Source organism: Eurosta solidaginis, chromosome 3 (assembly GCF_040869045.1).
Source record: "Eurosta solidaginis isolate ZX-2024a chromosome 3, ASM4086904v1, whole genome shotgun sequence".
NCBI lineage: Eukaryota > Metazoa > Arthropoda > Insecta > Diptera > Tephritidae > Eurosta > Eurosta solidaginis.
The window spans coordinates 180,347,737-180,373,879 of record NC_090321.1 but is presented as its reverse complement, the minus strand read 5'-3'; the positions used below and the strand labels follow the sequence as shown (position 1 = coordinate 180,373,879).

At 37.0% G+C, this 26,143-nt stretch overlaps 2 protein-coding genes across 12 annotated transcripts in view; one reads left to right on the top strand and one right to left on the bottom strand.

The window, feature by feature from the left end:
- NaCP60E (Na channel protein 60E) overlaps positions 1-26,143 on the top strand; it is a 641,026-nt gene that overhangs the window by 266,380 nt on the left and 348,503 nt on the right. The gene's annotated exons all lie outside the window — the stretch shown is intronic.
- Positions 1-26,143, bottom strand: part of Tpc2 (Thiamine pyrophosphate carrier protein 2) — a 535,063-nt gene that overhangs the window by 266,789 nt on the left and 242,131 nt on the right. Inside the window, exon 3 of one of the 10 annotated variants that reach the window (XR_010951161.1) lies at positions 13,459-13,539. The exons of the other annotated variants lie outside the window; for them this stretch is intronic. The gene's annotated coding sequence lies outside the window, so the exon portion shown is untranslated. Of the gene's footprint in view, positions 1-13,458; positions 13,540-26,143 lie in introns of those variants that run through there. 10 annotated transcript variants of the gene reach the window in all.

Sequence of the window (26,143 nt, the reverse complement as noted above, 5' to 3'; positions counted from 1 at the left end):
TTAAGTTTGATTGGATAACGGTTGGTTGTACATATATAAAGGAATCGAGATAGATATAGACTTCCATATATCAAAATAATCAGGATCGAAAAAAAATTTGATTGAGCCATGTCCGTCCGTCCGTCCGTCCGTCCGTCCGTCCGTTAACACGATAACTTGAGTAAATTTTGAGGTATCTTGATGAAATTTGGTATGTAGGTTCCTGAGCACTCATCTCAGATCGCTATTTAAAATGAACGATATCGGACTATAACCACGCCCACTTTTTCGATATCGAAAATTTCGAAAAACCGAAAAAATGCGATAATTCATTGCCAAAGGTGGATAAAGCGATGAAACTTGGTAAATGGGTTGACGTTATGACGCAGAATAGAAAATTAGTAAGATTTTGGACAATGGGCGTGGCACCGCCCACTTTTACAAGAAGGTAATTTAAAAGTTTTGCAAGCTGTAATTTGGCAGTCGTTGAAGATATCATGATGAAATTTGGCAGGAGCGTTACTACTATTACTATATATGTGCTAAATAAAAATTAGCAAAATTGGATGAAGAACACGCCCACTTTTTAAAAAAAATTTTTTTTAAATTCAAATTTTAACAAAAAATTTAATATCTTTACTGTATATAAGTAAATTAAGTCAAAATTCAACTCCAGTAATGACATGATGCAACAAAATACAAAAATAAAAGAAAATTTCAAAATGGGTGTGGCTCCGCCCATTTTCATTTAGTTTGTCTAGAATACTTTTAATGCTATAAGTCGAACAAAAATTTACCAATCCTTCTCAAATTTGGTAGAAGCATAGATTCTGTGACGGTAACTGTTCTCTGTGAAAATGGGCGAAATCGGTGGAAGCCACGCCCAGTTTTTATACACAGTCCACCGTCTGTCCTTCCGCTCGGCCGTTAACACAATAACTTGAGCAAAAACCGATATATCTTTACTAAACTTAGCCCACATACTTATCTGAACTCACTTTATCTTGGTATAAAAAATGGCCGAAATCCGACCATAACCACGCCCACTTTATCGATATCGAAAATTACAAAAAATGAAAAAAATGCCATAATTCTATACCAACTACGAAAAAAGGGATGAAACATGGTAACTGGATTGGTTTATTGACGCAAAATATAACTTTGGAAAAAACTTTGTAAAATGGGTGTGACACCTACCATATTAAGTAGAAGAAAATGAAAAAGTTCTACAAGGCGAAATCAACAGCCCTTGGAATCTTGGCAGGAATACTGTTAGTGGTATTGCATATATAAATAAATTAGCAGTACCCGACAGATGATTTTCTGGATCACCTGGTCCACATTTTGGTCGATATCGCGAGAACGCCTTCACATATACATCTAAGGGCCAGTCGCTTTTAAAACCCTCACTAATACTTTTAATTTGATATGCATATCGTACAAATACATTCTAGAGTCACCCTGGCCCACCCTAATGGCGATATCTCGAAAAGGCGTCCACCTATAGACCTAATGCCCACTCCCTTTTAAAATGCTCAGTAACATCTTTCGTTTGATACCCATATCGTACAAACATTCTAGAGTCACCCCTGGCCCACCCTAATGGCGATATCTCGAAAAGGTGTCCACCTATAGACCTAATGTCCACTCACTCTTAAAATGCTCAGTAACACCTTTCGTTTGATACCCATATCGAACGAACATTCTAGAGTCACCCCTGGCCCACCCTAATGGCGATATCTCGAAAAGGCGTCCACCTATAGACCTAATGCCCACTCCCTCTTAAAATGCTCAGTAACACCTTTCGTTTGATACCCATATCGTACAAACATTCTAGAGTCACCCCTGGCCCACCCTAATGGCGATATCTCGAAAAGGCGTCCACCTATAGGCCTAATGCCCACTCCCTCTTAAAATGCTCAGTAACACCTTTCGTTTGATACCCATATCGTACAAACATTCTAGAGTCACCCTTGGTCCACCTTTATGGCGATATCTCGAAAAGGCATCCACCTATAGAACTAAGGATTACTCCCTTTTAAAATACTCATTACCACCTTTCATTTGATACCCATATCGTACAAACATTCTAGAGTCACCCTTGGTCCACCTTTATGGCGATATCTCGAAAAGTCGTCCACCTATAGAACTAAGGATTACTCCCTTTTAAAATACTCACCACCACCTTTCATTTGATACCCATATCGTACAAACACATTCTAGAGTCACCCTGGCCCACCCTAATGGCGATATCTCGAAAAGGCGTCCACCTATAGACCTAATGCCCATTCCCTCTTAAAATGCTCAGTAACACCTTTCGTTTGATACCCATATCGTACAAACATTCTAGAGTCACCCCTGGCCCACCCTAATGGCGATATCTCCAAAAGGCGTCCACCTATAGACCTAATGCCCACTCCCTCTTAAAATGCTCAGTAACACCTTTCGTTTGATACCCATATCGTACAAACATTCTAGAGTCACCCTTGGTCCACCTTTATGGCGATATCTCGAAAAGTCGTCCACCTATAGAACTAAGGATTACTCCCTTTTAAAATACTCACTACCACCTTTCATTTGATACCCATATCGTACAAACACATTCTAGAGTCACCCTGGCCCACCCTAATGGCGATATCTCGAAAAGGCGTCCACCTATAGACCTAATGCCCATTCCCTCTTAAAATGCTCAGTAACACCTTTCGTTTGATACCCATATCGTACAAACATTCTAGAGTCACCCCTGGCCCACCCTAATGGCGATATCTCCAAAAGGCGTCCACCTATAGACCTAATGTCCACTCCCTCTTAAAATGCTCAGTAACACCTTTCGTTTGATACCCATATCGTACAAACATTCTAGAGTCACCCTTGGCCCACCCTGATGGCGATATCTCGAAGAGGCGTCCACCTATAGACCTAATGCCCACTCCCTCTTAAAATGCTCAGTAACACCTTTCGTTTGATACCCATATCGTACAATCATTCTAGAGTCACCCCTGGTCCACCCTAAAGGCGATATCTCGAAAAGGCGTCCACCTATAGACCTAATGCCCACTCCCTCTTAAAATGCTCAGTAACACCTTTCGTTTGATACCCATATCGTACAAACATTCTAGAGTCACCCCTGGCCCACCCTAATGGCGATATCTCGAAAAGGCGTCCACCTATAGACCTAATGCCCACTCCCTCTTAAAATGCTCAGTAACACCTTTCGTTTGATACCCATATCGTACAAACATTCTAGAGTCACCCTTGGTCCACCTTTATGGCGATATCTCGAAAAGGCATCCACCTATAGAACTAAGGATTACTCCCTTTTAAAATACTCATTACCACCTTTCATTTGATACCCATATCGTACAAAAACATTCTAGAGTCACCCCTGGCCCACCCTAATGGCGATATCTCGAAAAGGCGTCCACCTATAGACCTAATGCCCACTCCCTCTTAAAATGCTCAGTAACACCTTTCGTTTGATACCCATATCGTACAAACACATTCTAGAGTCACCCCTGGCCCACCCTAATGACGATATCTCGAAAAGGCGTCCACCTATAGACCTCATGCCCACTCCCTCTTAAAATGCTCAGTAACACCTTTCGTTTGATACCCATATCGTACAAACATTCTAGAGTCACCCTTGGTCCACCTTTATGGCGATATCTCGAAAAGGCGTCCACCTATAGAACTAAGGATTACTCCCTTTTAAAATACTCATTACCATCTTTCATTTGATACCCATATCATACAAACACATTCTAGAGTCACCCCTGGCCCACCCTAATGGCGACATTTCGAAAAGGCGTCCACCTATAGACCTAATGCCCACTCCCTCTTAAAATGCTCAGTAACACCTTTCATTTGATTCCCATATCGTACAACTAGAGACACCCCTGGTCCACCTTTATGGCGATATCTCGAAACGGCGTCCACCTATGGAACTAAGGATCACTCCTTTTCAAAATACTCATTAACAGCTTTCATTTGATACCCATATCGTACAAACATATTCTAGAGTCACCCCTGGTCCACCTTTATGGCGATTTCTCGAAAAGGCGTGCACCTATAGAATTAAAGCCCATTCCCTTTTAAAATACTCATTATCACCTTTCATTTGATACCCATATCGTAACACATTCTAGAGTCAGCCCTGGTCCACCTTTATGGCGATATCCCTAAATGGCGTCCATTCATAGAACTATGGCCTACTCTCTCTTAAAATACTCTTTAATATCTTCCATTTGATACACATGTCATACAACCACATTCCAGGGTTACCCTAGGTTCATTTTCCTACATGGTGATTTTCCTTATTTTGTCTCCATAGCTCTCAACTGAGTATGTAATGTTCGGTTACACCCGAACTTAGCCTTCCTTACTTGTTTCCATATAAACTTTCCCCGTTTGCGTATCTTTTGATTTATGTAATTTGTGCATTCATTGAAATTTAATCGAACTTCACAAAATACCGAAAGGTTCAAAAAAGAAAAAAATTTTAATTTTTTTTTTGGCACAACACACTCCAACTCATAGCAGCTTTCGGCGGATTATACACCTCCTTTAGCGCACATCCAAAATAAAAACCCATCTGTTCCTTCAAAAAAAGGAAACATTTTTTTTTCTAGAAATTTTTTGTTCAAAGGCACCAACCCACTCTAATGCTCATTCTGATTTTGCCAATTTATTTGCACAGTTAAATAAGCATAACACGTGGCCTATTATTAAAATAACATTAAAATTCAGAAATTATCGCATTTCTGAACTTGGGCCATTGCACTTGGGTACATTTTCCAGCACCCTGTTTTTCTTGCATACAAATCTACACTTACCGGCACTTTGTTTTGATTTTGTTCTTCTTTTGTTCCCGGCCATCATGAAAGTAGTGGTGCGTGGTGAATGCATTTTTTCAATTCGATAAGTGCACCAAAGGTATCGATAGGTGTGATCATGTAGCGTTCACAACATGCAACTAGTTGTGTGGGCTGACTGCAAGATCCCGAAATCGATATGAAATGTATGAAAACGGTGTAAAATTTACTATTTTAGCCCGTATAAAGGCAAATTTAATGAAAATTAAAGGGGGGAGGATACTAAATGCTTCAGATTAACAAAAATCGCTCCAAAATATGTCAAGTGTTAATGCTGAAGATTTAATTTACTTATGTGCAGAATGGTCGTACGAAATATTTTAATTTTCTTTTTGGATCGCATATTCAATAAAGCAACATACATATGTATATGCTCGAGTATAATGAGCTATAAAATTTTAGTTTCTGGGTAAAAATACATACTTGCCACCCAGAATAATCACTTTAGCCACAAGTCGCAGCCGCTATTACTAAAGCGGCTTAAACCACCTCAGTTTCTAATCAAGGTAATCGGTAGAATTATTGCTCGCCAGCATATATACATGACATTTTCCATTATACCATTGTTACCTCAACGGGAAAAATGTCATTACAGCACAACATGACCCGTTATTCTGCTATGCGCAAACGCATTGAGTTCGGAGGACAATACAGCCTCAAGTGCAAATTCTGCGGCCGATATCATCCGATTCGGCTTTGTCCAATCTTTCGAGCCAAAAAACCGGAAGATCGTTTACGTGCGGTGCTCATACACCGCTATTGCACAAATTGCCTGGCAGGCACTCATCGAACAGAGAGTTGCTCAAATGAGGGAAGATGTCGTCGATGCAACGACGACCACCACACTCTTCTCCATATTGACACCTCTGCCGACCCGCGAAGAACAACGCACAAACCATCAAGGTATTCACGCCACGAAGACGACGACGATGACGACATCATTTCTTTAGAAGCATCAGTGGTCGAAGCTGAAAATACTGCGCCTGTAGAGTTGGAGGAAGGTGAAATATCTGTCTCGCAAGCGGGAACTAGTGCTTCCCGCAGAGACACCAACGAGGAAAGGGAGTTAGATGCACTCCCAACCGCACGAAGCAGCGATATGACCGACCGCCGATTTAGACCGTTGCTGCATCACAAAAAAAGGCAACAAGATGCGTCACGAGCGATTAAGCCGTACCGTCGACAACAAAATGCTCAAGCACATCGCCAAAAGCAAAACAAACCCCGGAGGAGAGTGGAACCCTACGCTTTCCAGCCTCTGGTTCGCAATAATTTTCGATCTGGTGTTCAGGAACCTGCTGCGTTAATGAGCATACAGTATACCACCGCGATTACACCGACTGCAGTCGTCAAGGTCGAATCCGGAGGGCGATTACATTTAGGTCGTGCACTGATTGATCCAAGCGCCAGTACCTCAATTGTCGCGGACGGCCTTGTAAAAGATTTAAACCTATCTACGACGGCGACAAATAAGCAAAAAGGTTGCTTTATCAAATTACAAGGCAACTACGGGCATCCGAGTACGGTAACAACGCATGCTATTGTTCTGCGGAACTTTTTCAAGCGCTCACCGGCTAACGAGGTTGATAGTGCAATCGTCAGAGCGTACTCCAACCTAAAGCTTGCCGACGCGCGGTTTCATAGTCCTGCCCCGGTACGCCTAGTACGAGGAGCAGACGTGTTCCCTAAAATATACAGGGGCACAATCCAAGCAGGCACTCTTGGTCCGCTACTAGCCCAAGACATCGTCTTTGGGTTCGTGCTTTCAGGGGCCTGCTAAAATCGCATACGTCGTTATTTTTTTTTTCTTTCATTTTTCAAACATTCAACTTTTGAATTTATATACATACATATATTAAGTACTGAACTTATTCTACATCAAATTTTATACATTTTATACGCTAACCAATTGAATTTTTTTGAGATCTATACCTTTTACCTTGCTAGACTTTATTTGATTGGGCTACAAACTGCACAAACACTCAATAAACTTCAGAAAACTAAAGAAAAAGGTTAACATTTTCTTAATATTTTCTCGAACTTTCGTAGTTTTTCGAGGTTGGTTTGCATATTTTCGGTGACAAAATTCATGGAAGCTTTTACTATTCTGCTATTTTCGTGTTTTTTTCTGTGTGCAGCACAGTGCAAAAGTAACGCTAATGTAAACGTGTGAAAAAGAATATACGAAAACGTTTAAACAAACCCAAACCAAATTTAGATTCAAGATCGGTCATATAGAATTTTGCTCATACATTTTTAATTTCCGTATCGCGCTTAATTTTTTTAAATGCTGTGCAAGATTGATGCGTTAAATTTAAATGTAAATTTGTTCCCTGTCATTACGATTGCGGTTCTTCTCTCATTACATGTTATTAACTTATATTAAAATAACAATAAGGTGACAATTTAATACAAGAATAGCAACAAATACCATCACAAAAATTGAAATATTAAATTCCCATACTAATTAAACGAATTATTTTTATTAAAAAACTGAAATAACTTTTGAAGCATTCATTTAAAAATTAAAATATTTGTGAAAATAATCTAAAAAAAATTGAGCTTTAACTATTATTACATTTTAAATGCGAAATGTATGCAATAATTGTCATCGGTTAGAATGATGAATCATTGAAATTCAAAAGTAAAGGCCAATGTTACGTATACGCCATGTGGTACGCTTGAAATTTATAATATCGTTAGCTTAATGTGAAAATGTGCTAAGTCACTTTTTACGAACTTTACAGGAGACGTAAAAAATTTAATAATTTTTGAAATAACCTTTTTTTTCAAACTGTGAATGAGGATACCTTCGTTGCAATACTTTTGAATGTAGAAGCTTTGAAAACGATAAATAAAAATCATGTATGCTAACCAAGCAGCTATTTTACGACTTAGCAGAATTTCCGCGCTCATAACAAATTTTTTCTCCTGACTTAGCACTTTTTACTCAATATGTTTCCCCATCACTCCTCCCCTTTAGTGATTGAAATATAACACTAAAACTATATATTTCAAAAAAAATACTATTTATTTATCAAACTATTTCTACCTATTGGCGGCCACCGTGGTGTGATGGTAGCGTACTCCGCCTACCACACCGGCTGCCCTGAGTTCACACCCCGGGCAAAGGACTAAATACTAAATCTCCTAATCGTTGTCAAGAGAATAAAGACTTGATTGTAATTTTTAACTCCAAACTCTCTTTTTCTAGTACCATTGACTTCGCTGTTTCAAAATTTGTTGCAATGGTTGGGTTCAGTAGCCGTAACACCAGTGACTTTAAGGACCCTATGACGTTGAAAGCACTTTATATATCCTTGGTCAGAAGTGGTGTTGAATATTGCTCAATAATATGGAATCCATTCTATGAAACTAACTCCTATAAAATTGAGAAAGTTCCAAAAATGTTTACAAAATTTCTTTACGTATGCTTCACTGGCCAGACGGCCTCCCATCATATACCAGCAGTCACAACTTGCTTGGTCTTCAGGTTTTGGATGACAGAAGAACTTTTATCACACACATGCTTACTTATAATGTAATAAATTTTAGCACGAATTGCTCTGATTTATCTACTTTATCCATTCCATATATTCCACTGCGTGATCTTCGGCATAATAGATTATTTATCGAAATAACTCATAAAACGAAGTATGCTCTGAATGAACCTATAACTAGGACTATAAATCTAGAAAATCGATTCAGTAGTGTTATTAATTTTAATAACAGCTAATATAAGTTTAAGCTTGAATTGTTTTCTATTTTTAACTAGTCTGTAAGAAAGCATGTAGTTATCGACATGTAAGAATTGAAGTAGATTATGGCCAGCGCAAAGCATTTATCAAACACCAAATGCATGTCTCAATTGGGTGAATCCAATTTCAAGGGGTTGTGTTCGGGGTTGCCAGCGCAATAAATAGCTTCTCCAACCCAATTGTCAACCTCACCTAACCGTGGCGAATCTTGTTTCATTGACAGCCGAGGCTCTGGCGCACCCAAGTTCCTCATGGAACTAGGGGGTGGGGAGGACGGGATGGCCTAGAAGGTTTAATGTGATCATATAAATCGCTCCCGAGATGGTCGAGCTAGTAGTACCTTAATAGTGCTTTGTTACCGGAACGTACCGGATCTATATCCGGCAAAGGGCCATCAACATCGGTAACACTCCCCAAAGTCTTCGGGGAGTGTCTTTATCGTTAATACAACAACAACAACAAAGCATGTACTTTTAGACTGAATGAATTAAATAAGTAAACAAAATGCGCGCACAAAGAAATGACTTGTAATTCAGATTGATATTATTGAATGGTTGACTAGCACATCTTTTTTGAACAGCTGACGACTTAGCACATTTACACATCATTGCCCACAGCACGTAAAAATTAAAAATTTAAATGTTTTTTTTTTGTGGTCGATGTATTTTGAATTCAGTTTTAAAACTGCATTAAAATACAATTTTTCAAAAAAAGTGACTTAGCACATTTTCACATTAAGCTAACGATATATGTACAATGTGGAAGCAATGAGGCGAGCTAAGTAAACCAATAGACAGATATTGAAAATTATACACGCCTTTAATAAAAATCCACAGTAATATTAATTGATGTATTGTAAATTGTACAGCATATTTATAATATAATGAAGGTAGCGATGATACAGAGATTTCAATCGAAAGTAATTTATCATTGATTATGCATGGCACTGAGGATTATATGTTGGCATGTTTTCGTTTCCGCTGTTAATTGTAGTCTACAGTAGCCTTGAAACGATCGCTTGGGTTTCCGTTGAGCCAAGGCTTTCCATGGAACATTTATAACATCCTTTTCAGCCGTATATAAAATATTTGAATATGTGTGAAAACATGTGAGTGACGAAAATAAAATTTATTCTATGAAAATGCGAAAGAGAATAAATTGAATAAAGATTAACATGTGTGCACATTTGAGGTTGGCACGTCAACGACATTAACACGAAAAAGTATGTGGCCAAGCTTTCGTTCATAATAATATATTCGTAATTTTTACCTTAAACCCTCCAAAGCATTAAAACCAAATTAGAAATAAGCAACCCGGAATATTTCGTAGTCAAATCAAGCAAATTCCAGCCAGACTGCATGATGCTATATAAGAAGATTCTGGCTTAATGTTGGCCTTCGGTCTGCCAAATAATTGTTAGTATTTGTATCTTCAGGGAAATAATATATGTGTAAACATCTAAAATATGGGAATAGATGGGAATGAAAAAGCGGATGAACTAGCTAACAAGGGTGCATTCCTTGAAGCTTGCTCCGTAGACGACCCAATTAGACTGGGCGAGATTAAGCGAAGGCGAGAGGTGCACATGATCGACAAAGCGGGAAAGGCGTGGGTTCAAGCGCAGGGCTGTAAAGTGTCGAAGATTATGTGCAGGTCTTACAACCTTAGACTAACAAAGTTGCTTCTATCATTAAAAAGAGAGGACTATAGACTCATGACGGGTATTCTGACTGGACACTGCCTTCTGCCGTCAGATGCCTTTAAACTAGGCTTGGTCAGTGATAGCAGATGTAGGAAGTGCGGGTTGGAGGAGGAAACGATCGATGCGCGTGCCAAACTAAGACTCCAGCTATTAGGAGTGATACAGCTGTCAGATCTAGAAGCAGCAAGTGGCTTAAGTCCTAGGAAGCTTCTAGTATTTCCTAAGAGGACAGAGTTATTTTATAACATAGGTCCTGGTTTTTGATAAGGTTTTTCAGTTTGGGCATTAAAACAAACTTCTGGTAACACTACGGAGTCATTCAGTCTATGTGAGGTCCTCATGGGCCGGCCAGTTCAACCTAACCTAAACATCTAAGCTCACAGGGGGAGGGAGTCCAGAATGTTATCATAAGCGTTGTGTAAGCGTAAGCGTAGTCTTCAGAATAAATATAGAATTTAAGCGTAAGTGTAGTTACTACACTGTAGGATAAAGTGGGATAAATATACGGGGTAGAGTTATCGATAAGCTATCAAAAAGTTGTCCAGTTAAAATCGAAAAGTTGTAGATTTTTTATCCGCGTGGTATCAATTTGTCATCGAAAATCTATCCAAAAGTTTTAAATTTTTCATCCATGAGTTTTTTTTCTGGTAAATTTACCTCTGTTGTAGATTAACTTAAACTCGTGGGCGAGTTGTCTAGACGCACACATGTCGGTTTACTCATCGAAGTTCACGTGTACTCGGTACTCACTCCTTTTTAAACTTATTATATAATAGAGAGACGGATGTGCTAATACATAATAGTAGTAAAAATAAAACGTCCCTGTGATATAGGATATTCAAAGAACCCTAGACTTGGGTAGATTTGCCTTTTCTCTAGCAAATAGGAATTATTCTAAATGTTTGGTGGCAGTTTATGGAGATGAAGCAAAGTTAACTCGAACCTAGCCCTCACATGGCTGGGGCTTACCTAGAGAAAACGCCAGGAGGTCGTCCCTGATCCTCCGTAGCTTTGGATAGTTTAAGCCTTCATATATCCTCCCCGATTGTAATACTAATGAACTCAGAGTTCATTCAGGCAGACGTAATTCTAGTTAAGTTCAAGTTTATGTGAAAGATTTCACTCCTTGCTATTCAGCTTTTGCCCATCTGTACAAAAAAATATCAGTCGACTAGTCGCGAGAATCGGCCCACTTTTTTACCAAATCAAGATAAATGAGCAGAATTTCGCACCAGTTTCTCAAGTGCATACGTCACGCAATGGTGATCAGTTTAGCAGAACCTACCACTAAGCAGATTCGAAGGCACGAACTACGCTGCCAACAACCACATCCAAAAATAAGGGGAGTGTCGGCATATTTAATGAACTCGCTAACCGCCTTGTTGTTGTTGAGCAATAAGGCCCCTCTCCGAAGGTTGTGGGGACCGTTATCGATGTGGACGGTCTTTTTCCGGATATAAAGTCGGTACGTTCCGGTAAAAAACAACATTAAGATACATGCCGCCATTTCGGGAACGATTTAATATGACCACAATGAACTTTCTATGCCATCCCTTCCCCCACCTACTAGTTCCATGAGGAATTTGAGTCGCCAGAGCCTCGAATGCTAAGGAAACTGGATTCGCCACGGATAGATAAGGTTGACAATTTTGTTGGAGAAGCTATAAAATGCGCTGGTAGCCCTTTAAAAAGGTTGTGCTACACAACCCCTTAAATAATTTGGATATTTTAGTCGGCTCTTGCGCCAGACATGCCTGTCGCGGATATATTTTAACCCCATAACACGCTGGGGGTCGTTAATCGCCTTCTTTGTAATCGCTATTTGACGTTGCTATTGCACTGGTGCTCGGTTTAAGACGATGTCATTTAAGACAACCGCTTCACTGTTCCATCATTCCTTTGTTCGAGACCTTACTGCGCCCCATCCATAGCAACCAACCAAGTTTTGGCGAGTCGCGAGGCGGAGGCTTATAGACACATAACTGTTTAATAAGCGAACAGTATCAAACTACATTTTAAGAAAAAATCGTCTATGAATTTTGTAACAGAAAGTATGCAAACCAATCCCAAGAACGTTTTCGAAGAATCCCTCTCAATTTAAGTGTGTATGCAGTTTTTTAGCCTAATAAATTTGAGTCTAACACATAGATTTTTCAAAATTCACTTTGATTTTTGAAACATTGTCCTGAGGGGGTTTTAAATTTTCGTCTATACAACGTGTCAAAAATTTTATTATTTTATAAGGAAGAAAATCTAAAACTCCCTTCGGAAAAAAGTTGTCAAGAATCAATGCTAGGTTTGAGAGACGGATAACTTGTACTTGGACTGCAATTAATTGGGCTACTACGCAAAACTCAGGGAACTCCAAATAAAAAGTTCGAAATTTTCATAAAAATTGATTTAGGATTGGTTTGAATTGTTTTAGTTACAAAATTCAAAGAAGTTTTTCTCTTGAAATACCGAAAATTAAAAAATAACTTATTTTACGAAATTTGATTTGCTGCTGCAGGTACATTCTTTTTGAATTTTCCTAAAAACTGTCTCAATAACAAGAATCAATGGAATGCAACATAAAGCATTCATCCATGCAAATGGTATAAAAAATATAGTTTTTTTTGCTTAACTCTGACTGAATGCAATGAATTTTGCTAAAGCAACCTTACAACAACGGTGCGTAGCGCCTGTCGTCGGATGATGGTGCATGTGCAAGTGTGTATGTATGTGCACTCGTAAGCGTGTTATAGATAATCATATAATCATATAATACAAGTCATCAGCTTAATGACGGTTGCCAATTCAAACTGTCTTGACTGATTAAGTGGCTACGTTGAAGCAAATCGACAGCTTATCGCGAAGTGCCAAGAGCAATGTAGGCGACGTTATATTTTGCCACTACACGTGCACCTACTTGTACACACTAATCCACTTTTCTTTGTATATGTAAATGTGTGCATATCCAATGCTTAGTGATAGAACGATACGAGTACTGAGTGAGTAGCATCCAAGGTTTTTCCAAAAAATACTCGAATATTTCGTACTCGAATTTTCCAAGTACTTAGTAAATAATGGATACTTTACCGAGTGCCAATGGTCAACATGTTTAATATCAACAAAGTTCAATTCATTAACACCATAACTTGAGCATAAACTGAGATCATCGACGATGCGGGAAAAGCTCCGTATTTAACTTAATCCGACTTTTTGATAACGGTGGAATGGAAGACGATTTCTGCATATGGTGGTAAAAGAAAAGTATGTGTAAGTATGTGTCACTAACTCCAAAAAAAATATGAAAAGCTGCTAACTCCATAACATTTCAATACATTTTAGCTTTTGATGCAGTAGAGGTGTTTCGTTCTACTGTGAAATTTTGGTGGATGGAGTTAGCAGCTTTTACAGCATCGTCGACGCTATATTGTTATTGAAAATGGCTGAAAACAGATTATATCCACGCTCACTTTCAAAAATGGAAAAAAGAACTTAAAGCATACTGATGAAGTGGAAATTTGTTCCAAAGGAGTTAATGTCTCCACAAAACGGTTAATGACATAAATAAAAACTTGATACCTCGGAGGAGATTTAGACCAAGCTTCTCTTCCCAATTGCTTCTGCTTTTTTTAATTTTACTTACAGATTGAGGTGATGAGATTTACATATTTTATGCCGATTCCGAACGGTATCTGCAAGGCAGATAGATGTATTTTCACTGGGATGCTTTTCATGGAAAAAATACACTTGCGAAACCATTGCTTAAAAACTTTATTCTAACTAAACATTTCTTTGTTAAATGCCAAAACACGATCAAAACTCTTTTAAATCATTTAATGTTCGTCACGTTTCTCTTTAAATGTATCGTTAAAATATTTGTAAGAACACACAAATGTGTTATATTTCGGTTTCGTCCAAACTTAAACTACCTTACTTGTTATACTCAGTTGAGCAGAGCTCATAGAGTATATTAACTTTGATTGGATAACGATTGGTTGTACAGGTATAAAGGAATCGAGATATACCCTCATATATATCAAAATCTTCAGTATCGAAACAAAATTTGATTGAGCCATGTCCGCCCGTCCGTCCGTCCGTTAACACGATAACTTGAGTAAATTTTGAGGTAACTTGATGAAATTTGGTATGTAGGTTCCTGGGCACTCATCTCAGATCGCTGTTTAAAATGAACTATATCGGACTATAACCACGCCCACTTTTTCGATATCGAAAATTTCGAAAAACCGAAAAAGTGGGATAATTCATTACCAAATACGGATAAAGCGATGAAACTTGGCAGGTGAGTTGAACTTATGACGCAGAATAGAAAATTAGTAAGATTTTGGAATGCGCACCGCCCACTTTTAAAAGAAGGTAATTTAAAAGTTTTTCAATGTAATTTGGCAGCCGTTGAAAGCCACGCCCAGCTTTTATACATAGTCGACCGTCTGGCCTTCCGCTCGGTCGTTAACACGATAAATTGAGCAAAAATCGATATATCTTTACTAAACTAAGTTCACGTACTTATCTGAACTTACTTTGTATTGGTATAAAAAATGGCCGCCCACTTTTTCGATATCGAAAATTACGAAAAAAGAAAAGAATGCCTTAATTCAATACCAAATACGAAAAAAAGGATGAAACATGGTAATTGGATTGGTTTATTGACGCAAAATATAACTTTAGAAAACAACTTTGTAAAATCGCGGGTTCGAATCGAGCTCAAGGCCTAACAATAATTATTTTATCATTATTATTGTTATGATAAATTTTTTCTTAATTGAAAAAAAATGGGTGTAACACCTACCATATTCAGTAGAAGAAAATAAAATAGTTCCGGGCGATGTCGATAATAGTTTTTAGCGGACATTTTTGGGTCGGACAGGGGATACATATGAAAATTTGTTTAGTAGGTCATGAAAAAAACCTTAAAAATCAAATTCGAAAAAAGCCAAAAAAATTAAATTTCGCGGGCTCGAAAAATTTTTTTTTGGGTATGCGTAGTGGAACTTTTTTCCTGAGCCCAAATCCTATTGAAAAATCGATGGCGCGATATCGGTTAATAAATCGTCCCAGTCTAATGTACATATTTTTTATTTTCATTCATTCTTAGTTATGTATAGTACAACATATTTCAAGCCATAGCGCCTTTCTTTCGCTCTGCAACCCTTCACAACCTTTGCTTTGCCAACGCAGCAACACTCGACTGCCCAATCAGCGCAATCCTGCCATTCTTCATCCAAGAGTTGTTGTAATTCTAACAGAAACGTCGTTCTTGCTCATATAATGCACAGGCATCACGACTACATGAAGCTTACTTGTCTCACTATGTCCTTTCTCTATATATGACTCTTCTGTGGCTATTGTTATCGCTTCTTTTATTTCTTTTGTTCTCGTTTTTCTTTTGTTTCAGCAAAACTTATAAAGTTTCTACTTTTGTGTAGTGAACAAATGCCCACTGGGGGCATATCCGAGAGCTGGTTTGCCTTATACATTGCATTTTTTATTGTACAATATATTTATGTATGAGTTGCTATTTGCAATGCTGTGGTTTAAACCTAAGGGCACACTACCCACCTACTCGCCGATTTCATGCAGTGATTATTTGGCTGAGATGCCATGGCGTATACGTAATATCCGTGTAAACGCCCATGCACATTTCGTATACAATAAAAAATGAAAATGTTTTACATATATTACAATATTTATATTGCTTACTTATATATCTTTATTTACTTGTATTGTGCTCTTGTGTGGGCCGGTTAAATTCCAGCGCTATTTGTGTGTAAATCAGGCACGATTCAAATATTGCCATATCAAGTGAAATTTTCAAATAAACATGGACCAAAGGTTGGTTAAACATAGGCACTGGCACCAACAAACCTACACATTGCCTTTGCTTTATTGTTAGAATTTGCTAGCTATGTAGTTGCTTATTGTATTTCCTTATTTGTTTGAATTGCGTTTTTCTCATCAGACTAAATAAACACTGAAGGAAGTTGTTCTCACAATAAAAAGGCTTTGGGTCAGGTTGAGAGAGCGTACAAACGTACAGGAGTACTTCCCACACTTCCAATCGGAAGCTTGGCTATAGTCCTTGACATGGGTCAAAAGAAAAAAATTATGAATCGACTCTTCCTCCTCCTCATCCTCACACCTTCTGCAGATGAAGCTTCTATTCAAACTTGGCAACACGGAAATAGCAACTTTTTCGTTTCTTTGTATACCACCACTATTGCCGTCCCTTTTTTCATTTACAGCTTTTGGCACACATTTTTCCTCTCGTTCCGTTCGTTCTGCTAATAAATTTAGAGGTGCAAGTCTTGTCATGCAGATAGCTTGCCCCGCGGTCATGGGACTGCGACGTTTCCAACGAACGCTGCCTCTTCTTCCATTTGGGGGTTTATTTCTACTCCGTGCGGTTGCAGAATAGAGGATCTTGGAGGAACAGCGGAATATGTGCACATCATCTTATAGGCACGTTCCGCATAACATCCTGTATAAGCGGAATTGGTAATTATTGGCCACCGATATCCCGTAGTCACCAGTAAGGCGAAACGGCGTAGACTAAGGCTTCTTAGCCGCTCAATTTTGCATTTAGCTTAGTATGTTACGTTTAATTAAATATTTGGGGATTCAAGCTTATTTTGCCTTTTATACATGTTTTTGTTTTTGAATACCAATTTTAAAAATCGAATTTTTTGTCACAAGTTGGTTCTCCTAATTTCTTTTGTTTTATACTTTTTTCTGTTATACTTTTTCGCACCAATCTTTTTTATGACACTTTTTGCATATGTTTTTATGTACAAATTTTTTATACCAATTTTTGTGTTAAACCAGCCTTTTTGGACCAATTTATTTATACCATTTTTTATACCAACAGATTTTATACCATTTTTTTCTTTTTTAATTTGTATTATTTTGAAATTCTTCTTCCTCGCCGCAATAGGGTGTTAAATATTTAAAAAAATATTGACAGCGCAGTAGGAACACATGAATAATACATCGCTGTGATAATACATTTAGAGACCGCACGCACAGTAAACTTTCTAAAAATCCCATTAAAAGTGTAGTTTGCCTATCTCAAATTCCAATAATACAAATTGCATTGTTCTCTCGCAAACAAAATTTATTGTTATGAGCTTCCAATTTGTCAAAGTTATGACTGTAAAGTTAATATTACTTGCCCTTACGATAGCATTAGAAATATGTATCGATAGAGAGCTACTTGAAATTATTGAGTTATTTAGCTAATATTTACATATTGACCCCATTGCAGATAAATTATTATAACGGCCAAGTTGCATAAATACATAAAACATTAACATTCTCAACACACACACCCCCCCCCCCCTTGACCGATCGCCTAAGCACAAAATAAGTGTTAAAAAAAGTTAAGTACCAATGGATGCGGTGGGCGAAATGAAGGAAATGACTACGAAAGGCACATACATACATACGTATGCATGTATGCACATTTGCACACATTTTTAATCAAAACACATTTGCTGTCTCATTGCTAGGCTTCAAAATGACATAAAACAGTCCAGTGAATGCAAAAAAATTAACAACAAGAAATTTTACGGATTTTGTGACAGTAAAATAAAGCGCAAATAGCAATTACAACAACTGCATACGTACTACATTGGTATGTGTGCAATGAATATGCCGTAAAAATAAAACAATGAACCACATGACCTCAATTAAACCGCAATTTTTTGCTTTTGCTTTCCTTCGTTTTTCATTTACTCTCAAGCATTGTGGTTTCCTTAGTTTGTTTTTAGTTTTTCTATTTTCTGTTTTTATTTATTTCCATTGCATTCAAAGGAGCATGATTTAGTTTTTCATTAGTACATACATACAACCCAGTAAACGTGTATATTTAATTTCAAGTTGAGATGCATTGATAAATAAAGCATTGATCTTATACTAAGGATCCACGATGTTCAGCTTTTACGTTGATACCTCAATTGCCGCTGACACAATATTTCGTAATACCGTAGCGCGATTCGTCCATGGCCGTAGCGCCTTTCGTACTACACCAATACAAGCTCTTTTTTGACAAAACCTCAACTCAATGGCGCAGATATTTCACTGACGACCGCTAAGCGCAAATGAAGAGAACGACACCTTCTAACAAATGGATGCGGCTATCGAAAGGTGCTGCGTAATAGCTAAAGATACAACACTAAGCATTTCTAAGGTCATATCTGATATATAAATTTGCTTCGTTTTGCGCACCTATTGAGCAGCTTCAAAAATTCGTTTAATGCAAATGCGCCATCTCAATACTTTTATTTCGGTCATGGTATCAAAGTCATGGTATCGAAGTCATGGTATCAAAGTCAAAAAAAAAGCCCTTAAACCCCTGCTTTTTTCGTAGCCTGTTTCATGCAAGTGAGAGTGACATATTCATCTCTTGCTGTATCATGCTTGCTTTCTTCTTTCACTCCCACTTTTTTTGCCAGCCAATTTCCCCCTTTTTTATTGTCATTCTTTTCGACCTTCTGTCACTTTCCTCTCTTTCCTGTTCTTGCTTTTTTCTTCTCATTTTCCCTTCCACTTTCTCCATTTCCCTATCATCTTCTGAGTTTTCTTTTCTTATAAATTTTCCTGTATTTTCTTATGTTGGTTAAACATATTTTTTGTGTTTTGTTATTCTTCTCTTTTCCCTCTTTTTATCTTCTCCCTTTTCCGTGTCTCTTCTTTTACTTCCAGCTCTACTTCTTTCTACTCTACTGCTTCCATTTCTCCGTTTTCCTTTTCTTCTCTCTCTTTGTTTCTTTTTTTCTTCACGACTACTTTCACATCACTTTCTTACCCCTTCATCTTTCTCTTCATCTTTGTATATTTCTCCTTAATTTTTTCTTCTTCTTTTTCTTCATCATCTTATTTCTTCTCGTCATTTTCTTCTGCATCTTCTTTTTATTCTTCTCTTTCTCCATCCTTTCCTCATTTACTCAACTTCTCTTTATCATTATTTTTTTTTTCATCCTTATTTTTTTCTTCTCTCTTTTCTACTTCTTTTTTCCTCTTTCTTCTTATTTTTCTTACTCGCCTTTTTGGTATTCATCTCCGTTTTTCTTCTTTCTCTACTTTCCTTCCTGTGCTGATTCTCCTTTATATGCATTAGTTCATTTTTCATCTTTTCTTTTTAACGATCTTTTCTTTTCGTTCTGCTTTTACTTATTCTTTTCCTTGCTCTTTCTCTTAATCTCTTTCGTTTGCTTTTCATTTATCTAACTTTTCCCCTTTTTTTCTTCACTCTTTCACGTCTTCTGCCTTATTTTTGTTTTTTGTTGTTCTTTGTTTCTTTGTATTCAACATATTCTTCTTTATACTTCCTTGTCTTCTTACACTTCCTGTTAGGTGCCTTTTATCATCTTTGCCAGGGCCGAATTAACAGGTAGGCAGAGTAGGCAGTTGCCTGGGCTCCCAATTTTAGAGGGCTGAAAAAGACTTCTAAAATTTTCTTACAAACATAGGATTCTAGAGAGTGAAATGAAAATATGAACAGAACTGAAAATAAATTTTACTAAAATAAATAAAACGAGATTGACCGCTTTCGAGAGGCGACGACTGACAAACTAGACAAGGTTCCTAAAAAGGACATTTCCGACTCATTTGACAAATTGTATGAGCGTGAAAAGAAGTGTATCGAAGTGAAAGGATTGAATAATAAAAAAGGTTTCTAACTTTTCTTCAGTTGGGAGGTCGTACTGGTGAAAGTCTAGCGAATCAAACTTTAAAGTTCCTTACTGAAGACTGTGGTTTAGATATTCAAAATTGTAGAGGACAATAATATGACAACGCATTAAACATGTCCGGAAAGTATAAAAGTATGCAAGCAAGAATATTGAGTTTGAATGAGAATGCGATCTATGATCCCTGTTCCGCGCATTCCCTTAATTTGGTTGGAGAGCATGCTGTGACATGCTGTTTTTATGCCATTATGCAGACATTATATAATTTTTTTCCGCTTTCAACTATCGCTGGGGCGTATTAAAAAATAAAATAAACAATGAGAAAACTTTGAAGACATTGTCAACTACACGCTGGGAAGCACATTCGAATGCGACGAATGCAGTTTACGATTCATTTGATATCATATTGTGGCTCTAGAAATCATTGCTGATGATGAATTACAAAATACTGTTACTCGTTATGAGGCTACGTGTACCGCGAATAAAATGCAAAAATTGGCATTTGATTTCATGTTGATTTTATGGAACTCTATTTTGAATGCTATGCGTTCAGCAAGTCATTGCAAAGTGAAAAAGCAGATTTACAAACGTGTGGTTTTTGTACGGATTGTTAGAAGAGAGTTTAGTTTCATTCTGTGAAAAGTTCAATGATTTCCAGGACAAATAAAACAATTATTACCTGGTGTAGGTTATACAGAAATCGTAAAACGTACTCGTCGTAGAAAAGACCAACCTAATAACGGAAATGCTCCAGAAGTCCAGAAGTAGAATTTTCGCCTCGCGATGATTTTAGGACAAAAGGTTTCCTCGAAATCATCGACAATCTTCACAGTGAAATCAAACGACGTGCGAAAGTGTATATGGAAGTTTCAGAGAGATTTGCATTTCTCATCAACTTTTCTCTAAGTGATGGCGACCTCCATAAAGCTATAAATAACTTAGTGCGTTTTTATTCTAGAGATTTGGAAGAATTTTTCATTGAAATGAAACAATTCCAAAGTTACGTGAACTCGAAATACACTGATGCACAAAAAACTCATAGTCATTTGTATAAGATTCTAATGGAAGATAAATAAGCCGATGTATTTCCTAGCACAGAAATAGCTCTTCGGACAGTTTTTACATTAATGATCACAAATTGTTCTGCCGAACGATCCTTCTCGCAATTAAAAAGAATCAAAGCTGCTGAAAGAGCTACAACGCGACAAGAACGACTCGAGATATTAGGTGTACTTTGCATTGAGTCATATTTATTGAATTTGCCGAAAACAAATGTAGAAAAGGACATGTTTAAAATTTAGATACTAATTTTATTGTAATTATTACATTGTGATAATAAAATGTTTATGAAAGATATAAGTTTGTATTTTTTAATCGAAAAAAGAAGTGAACGGACGTGAAAAAAGGGCCCCCAAATTGATGGTTGCATAGGGCCCCGTTCAGGGTTAATCCGGTCCTGATCTTTACCCATTGTAGTTATTTTTCATTCATTCTCGTTTTTCTTTTTAGCTTTCAAATCCAGCTATCCTTTTCTGCCTATTTAATAATCTTCTATTTTTGTTTTGCCTTCCCATCTCTTTCTCCGTTTCTTCATCTCTCTTTCTCCCTCCTCTCTTTCACGTTAAGGTTTCGTTATTTATCCCTTCTTCCTCGTCTTTGTTCTCAGTTTCTAAAGCATAATGGATGAAATCCTTTCTGAAGGAGGGAGGATCAGACCCTTCTCAAAGTTTCCTGACTTCAGAGATGAATTAGCGATTCAATCTATTACTTTTCCACATTCATGCTGTTATTTGACGCTTGATTTTAATTAAAAGGTAAGGCCTATCTTTTCTGCTTTTTACTGATTCCGAGTCATTCTTGAATCATCATTTCAGCTTTTGTGCGTTAGGGTGTTCCAAAATTAAAATTGCGCTACTGAGGATAACTAGTCCGAAAGACTTCACTGGAGAAAATATGCATTGCCCATGTTCCGGGGAACGAGCCAGGAATTTCTTTATTTGAAGTGAAAAAGCTCTGTAGACAAACAAATCAAATTGAGTCGTCTGTGGCTTTGGTCTTGGTAACTGCCTAAAATTTACAAAAAGCCTCATCATCTATATTTAAAAATGAAAGTGCCGTTATCTGTTTCTGCATGCCAGATATTTAAAACGTTGCGACTATTTGTAATTACTTTTTAATCATTTTCATGCATTTAGTAAATATAAATCCAACCAAAATAACAAAAAAATGCCATGGCGCAATTTGTACAATTCCATTTACCATGCAATTTGTGCGATTGTCCCATGAGCTCAAACAAATTTGACATTTCATTGCGGATATTTTAACTTTTCCGTTTTGTGTTTCAGTTTGAGAAAGCGTTCTTTTTTATTTTCGCTTAATTACGATTTAAAGAAAAGCTAAAAGCACACTTTTTACTGCATTGACCCTAACACGTCACTTTTTTCTCTCTGTCTTTGATGTCGTGCATGTCCTTCAACAATTCATCAAATTGGGGGTGTAGACTAGAGTTTGAGCTGCCCCCTCAAAAATCGACGACTGTTGATAGAAGTCAAAGTGCTTTGAAAAGCGATTGTTGTTCTTGATTGCATGCAAGATTGAGGGGGCCAAAAACAACAATTGAATGTGGGAAAGTAGTAAGTAAATATACCAAAACGGTTGTGTAGTTTCCTTCATATTCTAGCGTGTTGTTGTTTTTTTTTTTTTACTCCTGACATTTGTACAACAATTCATTTTTTGTTTGGCTTAGCAAAAAAAAGGACAAAACTGGCTATAAAACAAACATTAACCGTAAGTGGCAAACGAGCAAGTTCGAAATGTTCAATAAGCCAAAATAAACAAACAAAAAGCAAAAAAAACTAAAAGTCCGAAATTTTTACGATCATGATAATCTGGTAACGTTTATTTCGACTACACTAACTATGAACTTTGCTTAAGAATCTGTCACGCGACTATCAAATCATATACTTCGTATAGTTCGGTATTTATGGTAATTTGGTGAGAAAAGTGACGTTTCTTTTAATTTGCATATTTGGTATTTTTTAAACATTTTTGAGTAGTAATAGTAGTAGCAATAAAATTTAAATTGATTAGGAAGGAAATAGATATTTATATCAACGACAGGTAAAGAAATTGCATCAATTTAATTGTTGCTATCCATTAGCCGAAATCTTCTGGTGAGACCCGACATCAAATTTAGTACAACGGTTATATTCACCTTAAGCCACACCGTTCTCAACAGCTTTTGTAATTCCGTAACGGTTTTTAATGGTTTCCCTAATTTTAAAAGTTTTGCTTTCATCAGAGCCGAATATCGCATAATTGGCAGCAACTAAAGCACGTTGGGTGGATTAATGTTTTTCTTAACATAACGTACATTGTTATCTTTGAACCACTTTTGGGTGACACGAGTGCAACGTTACGGAGCCAATTTCTGTCAAAATATATAGGTTAAACATAATGGTGACGTAAGAATGGCAGCATACAATTTTGAAGACACATTTTCACCTTATTTTCTGCGTTCATGCTTCTCATCGTAAAGAACGGCGTAGATTTATGTCCACATTCACAAATAGCTTGCCAAGTCAGACTTTTCTACCAAACTTTTCTATGAATTGGTTTTTTTCTAATAGGAATGTTCTCTCCAGACTGCAAGCAGTGAACTGGGTGGCTAAGTTCATTTTCAAATACGATTCGTCATCTATAATCGCAAAAACAATTTTTTTGCCAGTTCTGTCCCATACAGTTTACGTGCAAAGGAAATAATCTTTGACGTTAGCTTAGCTTTGTTTTGTTACACAGATAAGATAGCTCAGTGAGTAGTGCACACGACTCAGATTCGGACGCGCGACTTAAAAATCCCTGACGGACAGCAAAATTTTTCTTTTGCTTAGATGCGTATGAAATCTTCTCTACTTTTTAGATTAAAACCAAGTTTTTCCTACCTACCTTCACGTAAACCGGTATGATCTGTGTTTTAAAACAAATTTGGTTGGGTCATATTTACAATGCAAAAAAGTTTCAGAGCTAGGCTCAAACTTTCAACCATGTATTATTTGTCCGGTGTTTTGAAACAACCAAGCAATTGGAAGAGGGTCTCAGTTGAAAAGTTTATTTTTGTGCAAACATACATATGTATGTATGTATATTAGACTGGGTCGATTTATTAACCGATATCGCGCCATCGATTTTTCGATAGGATTTGGGCTCAGGAAAAAAAGTTCCACGACGCATACCCAAAAAATAATTTTCGAGCCTGGGAAAAAAATGGCGAAAGGGTCAATTTTTGACCAAAACACTCGCCAAAACCCAAAAAATATTTTTTTTTGCAAAAACTGTTATCGCCAACGTTTTTACAACTAAAAATGGCGAAAGGGTCAATTTTTCTCCAAAACACTCCCCAAAACACAAAAAATATTTTTTTTTTCAAAAAACTGTTATCGCCAACGTTTTTACAACAGTTTTTTGAAAAAAAAATTTCTTGGGTTTTGGGGAGTGTTTTGGACGAAAAATTGACCCTTTCGCCATTTTTTTTGTCGCAGGCTTGAGAATTATTTTTTTTTTTTTGATATGCGTAGTGGAACTTTTTTTCCTAAGCCCAAATCCTATCGAAAAATCGATGGCGCGATATCAGTTAATTTTCGTCCATACAAATCGACCCAGGTTAATGTATATTCCGAAAAAAAATTTTGCATACGAATAGTTATAAATATGAGGTTTGTATCCCTTCCCCATTTTATCACCACTTACATTTCATCAACGCTTTCAAGAATAACATTTTTCTGGCAGCAATAATATGTACATTTAAACATGCTTACATAAGTTTTTTTCCACATATGATTGTGCCCACAAACATTTCAGTATTTATATTTTTTTTGCATTCCCCTCTTTTTATATTTATAATCTCTTTGCCTGCAGTATGCAACTTTGATGCAGGTTTTTGTGTCGATTTCACTTCCATTTGACAGTTTCCTTTTCTTTTTAGTCTTTTGGTTCACCATTTTTAGGAAATATTATCAAACGAGCCGGTTAAATACGGAAATAAAAAGAAAACATCAAAATATAAGTTGTTGACTACAAAAACGCATGCAAAATTTATAAATATGTATATCAAAAGATAGAAAAAAGTCATAGCCAAGCAGAAGATATCAGAGGCAAATTGAAGTGTCGAAATTCAAGTCATGGAGAAAGAACGAAACAGCATTCATGCAAGTTAACACGCTGCGGCACCTAACACATTCCATTCCCACATTCTACCTGTACGCGTGCCGTTGTATCAGCATAATTGCAGTCATACCATTTTGCAACCCAACACCCTAATTCCAGGCCAATGATATTTCACCATATACACCTGTGGGAAACCAAGTTCATGATTAGTACCACGTACTAATGTTTACGCAATAAGAACCATACCAACAGGGCCAGACAGTAGCGTCAGAAAATTATGTTTCACACGATTGTGAAATACTTGCGCATGTCCTCAGTGCACGTCAACCGTGAGAAGCTAGGGCCTAAGCCAGCGTACCAAATACTGCGCCCCCCAAGGCAGCAGAGCAACAAGTCTATATAAGGAAGCAGCGCGCATCAAAGTGGCAGCTGCATCGTGGACTACTAACCCGCTTGTTCTATTTCAATAAATTACTGTAAATCTAACTTTTCTGTGTTTCATTGCAGAACAAGTTGGCCCTTTAATTTTTTTATTGTTCGAGGACCTTCAGTCCTTTACTTGCATGTGTTTCAAAAAAACAAAAAAAAAGCTATTTGATAAATATAATATCTGTGATCATAAGCAATAATCACCTATGCCCTATCTTTTTATACGGAACTTAGGCGATTGTTGCTTATGCCTAAAGATATAATAATAAAATAATCTCAGGTTTTTTTATTTTTCTTTTTTCATTGAATACTTGATAGGTCGCTTAGCTTCAAATATTTTTTCTATTTCATTTAACAAAATTCAATTGGAAATTCAGACTTAACTACTATATGGAGCTAAATATTTTATTTGCGGTTCAAAATTTAACATATAATTAGATTTGTACACTGCTGGGGGTCTGAGTAACATTTCTTTTTATTATTTGGTACAAAAGAGTTACATACACACAAACATATAAATAAAGCTAATATGAGCGTGCTAAAAATATA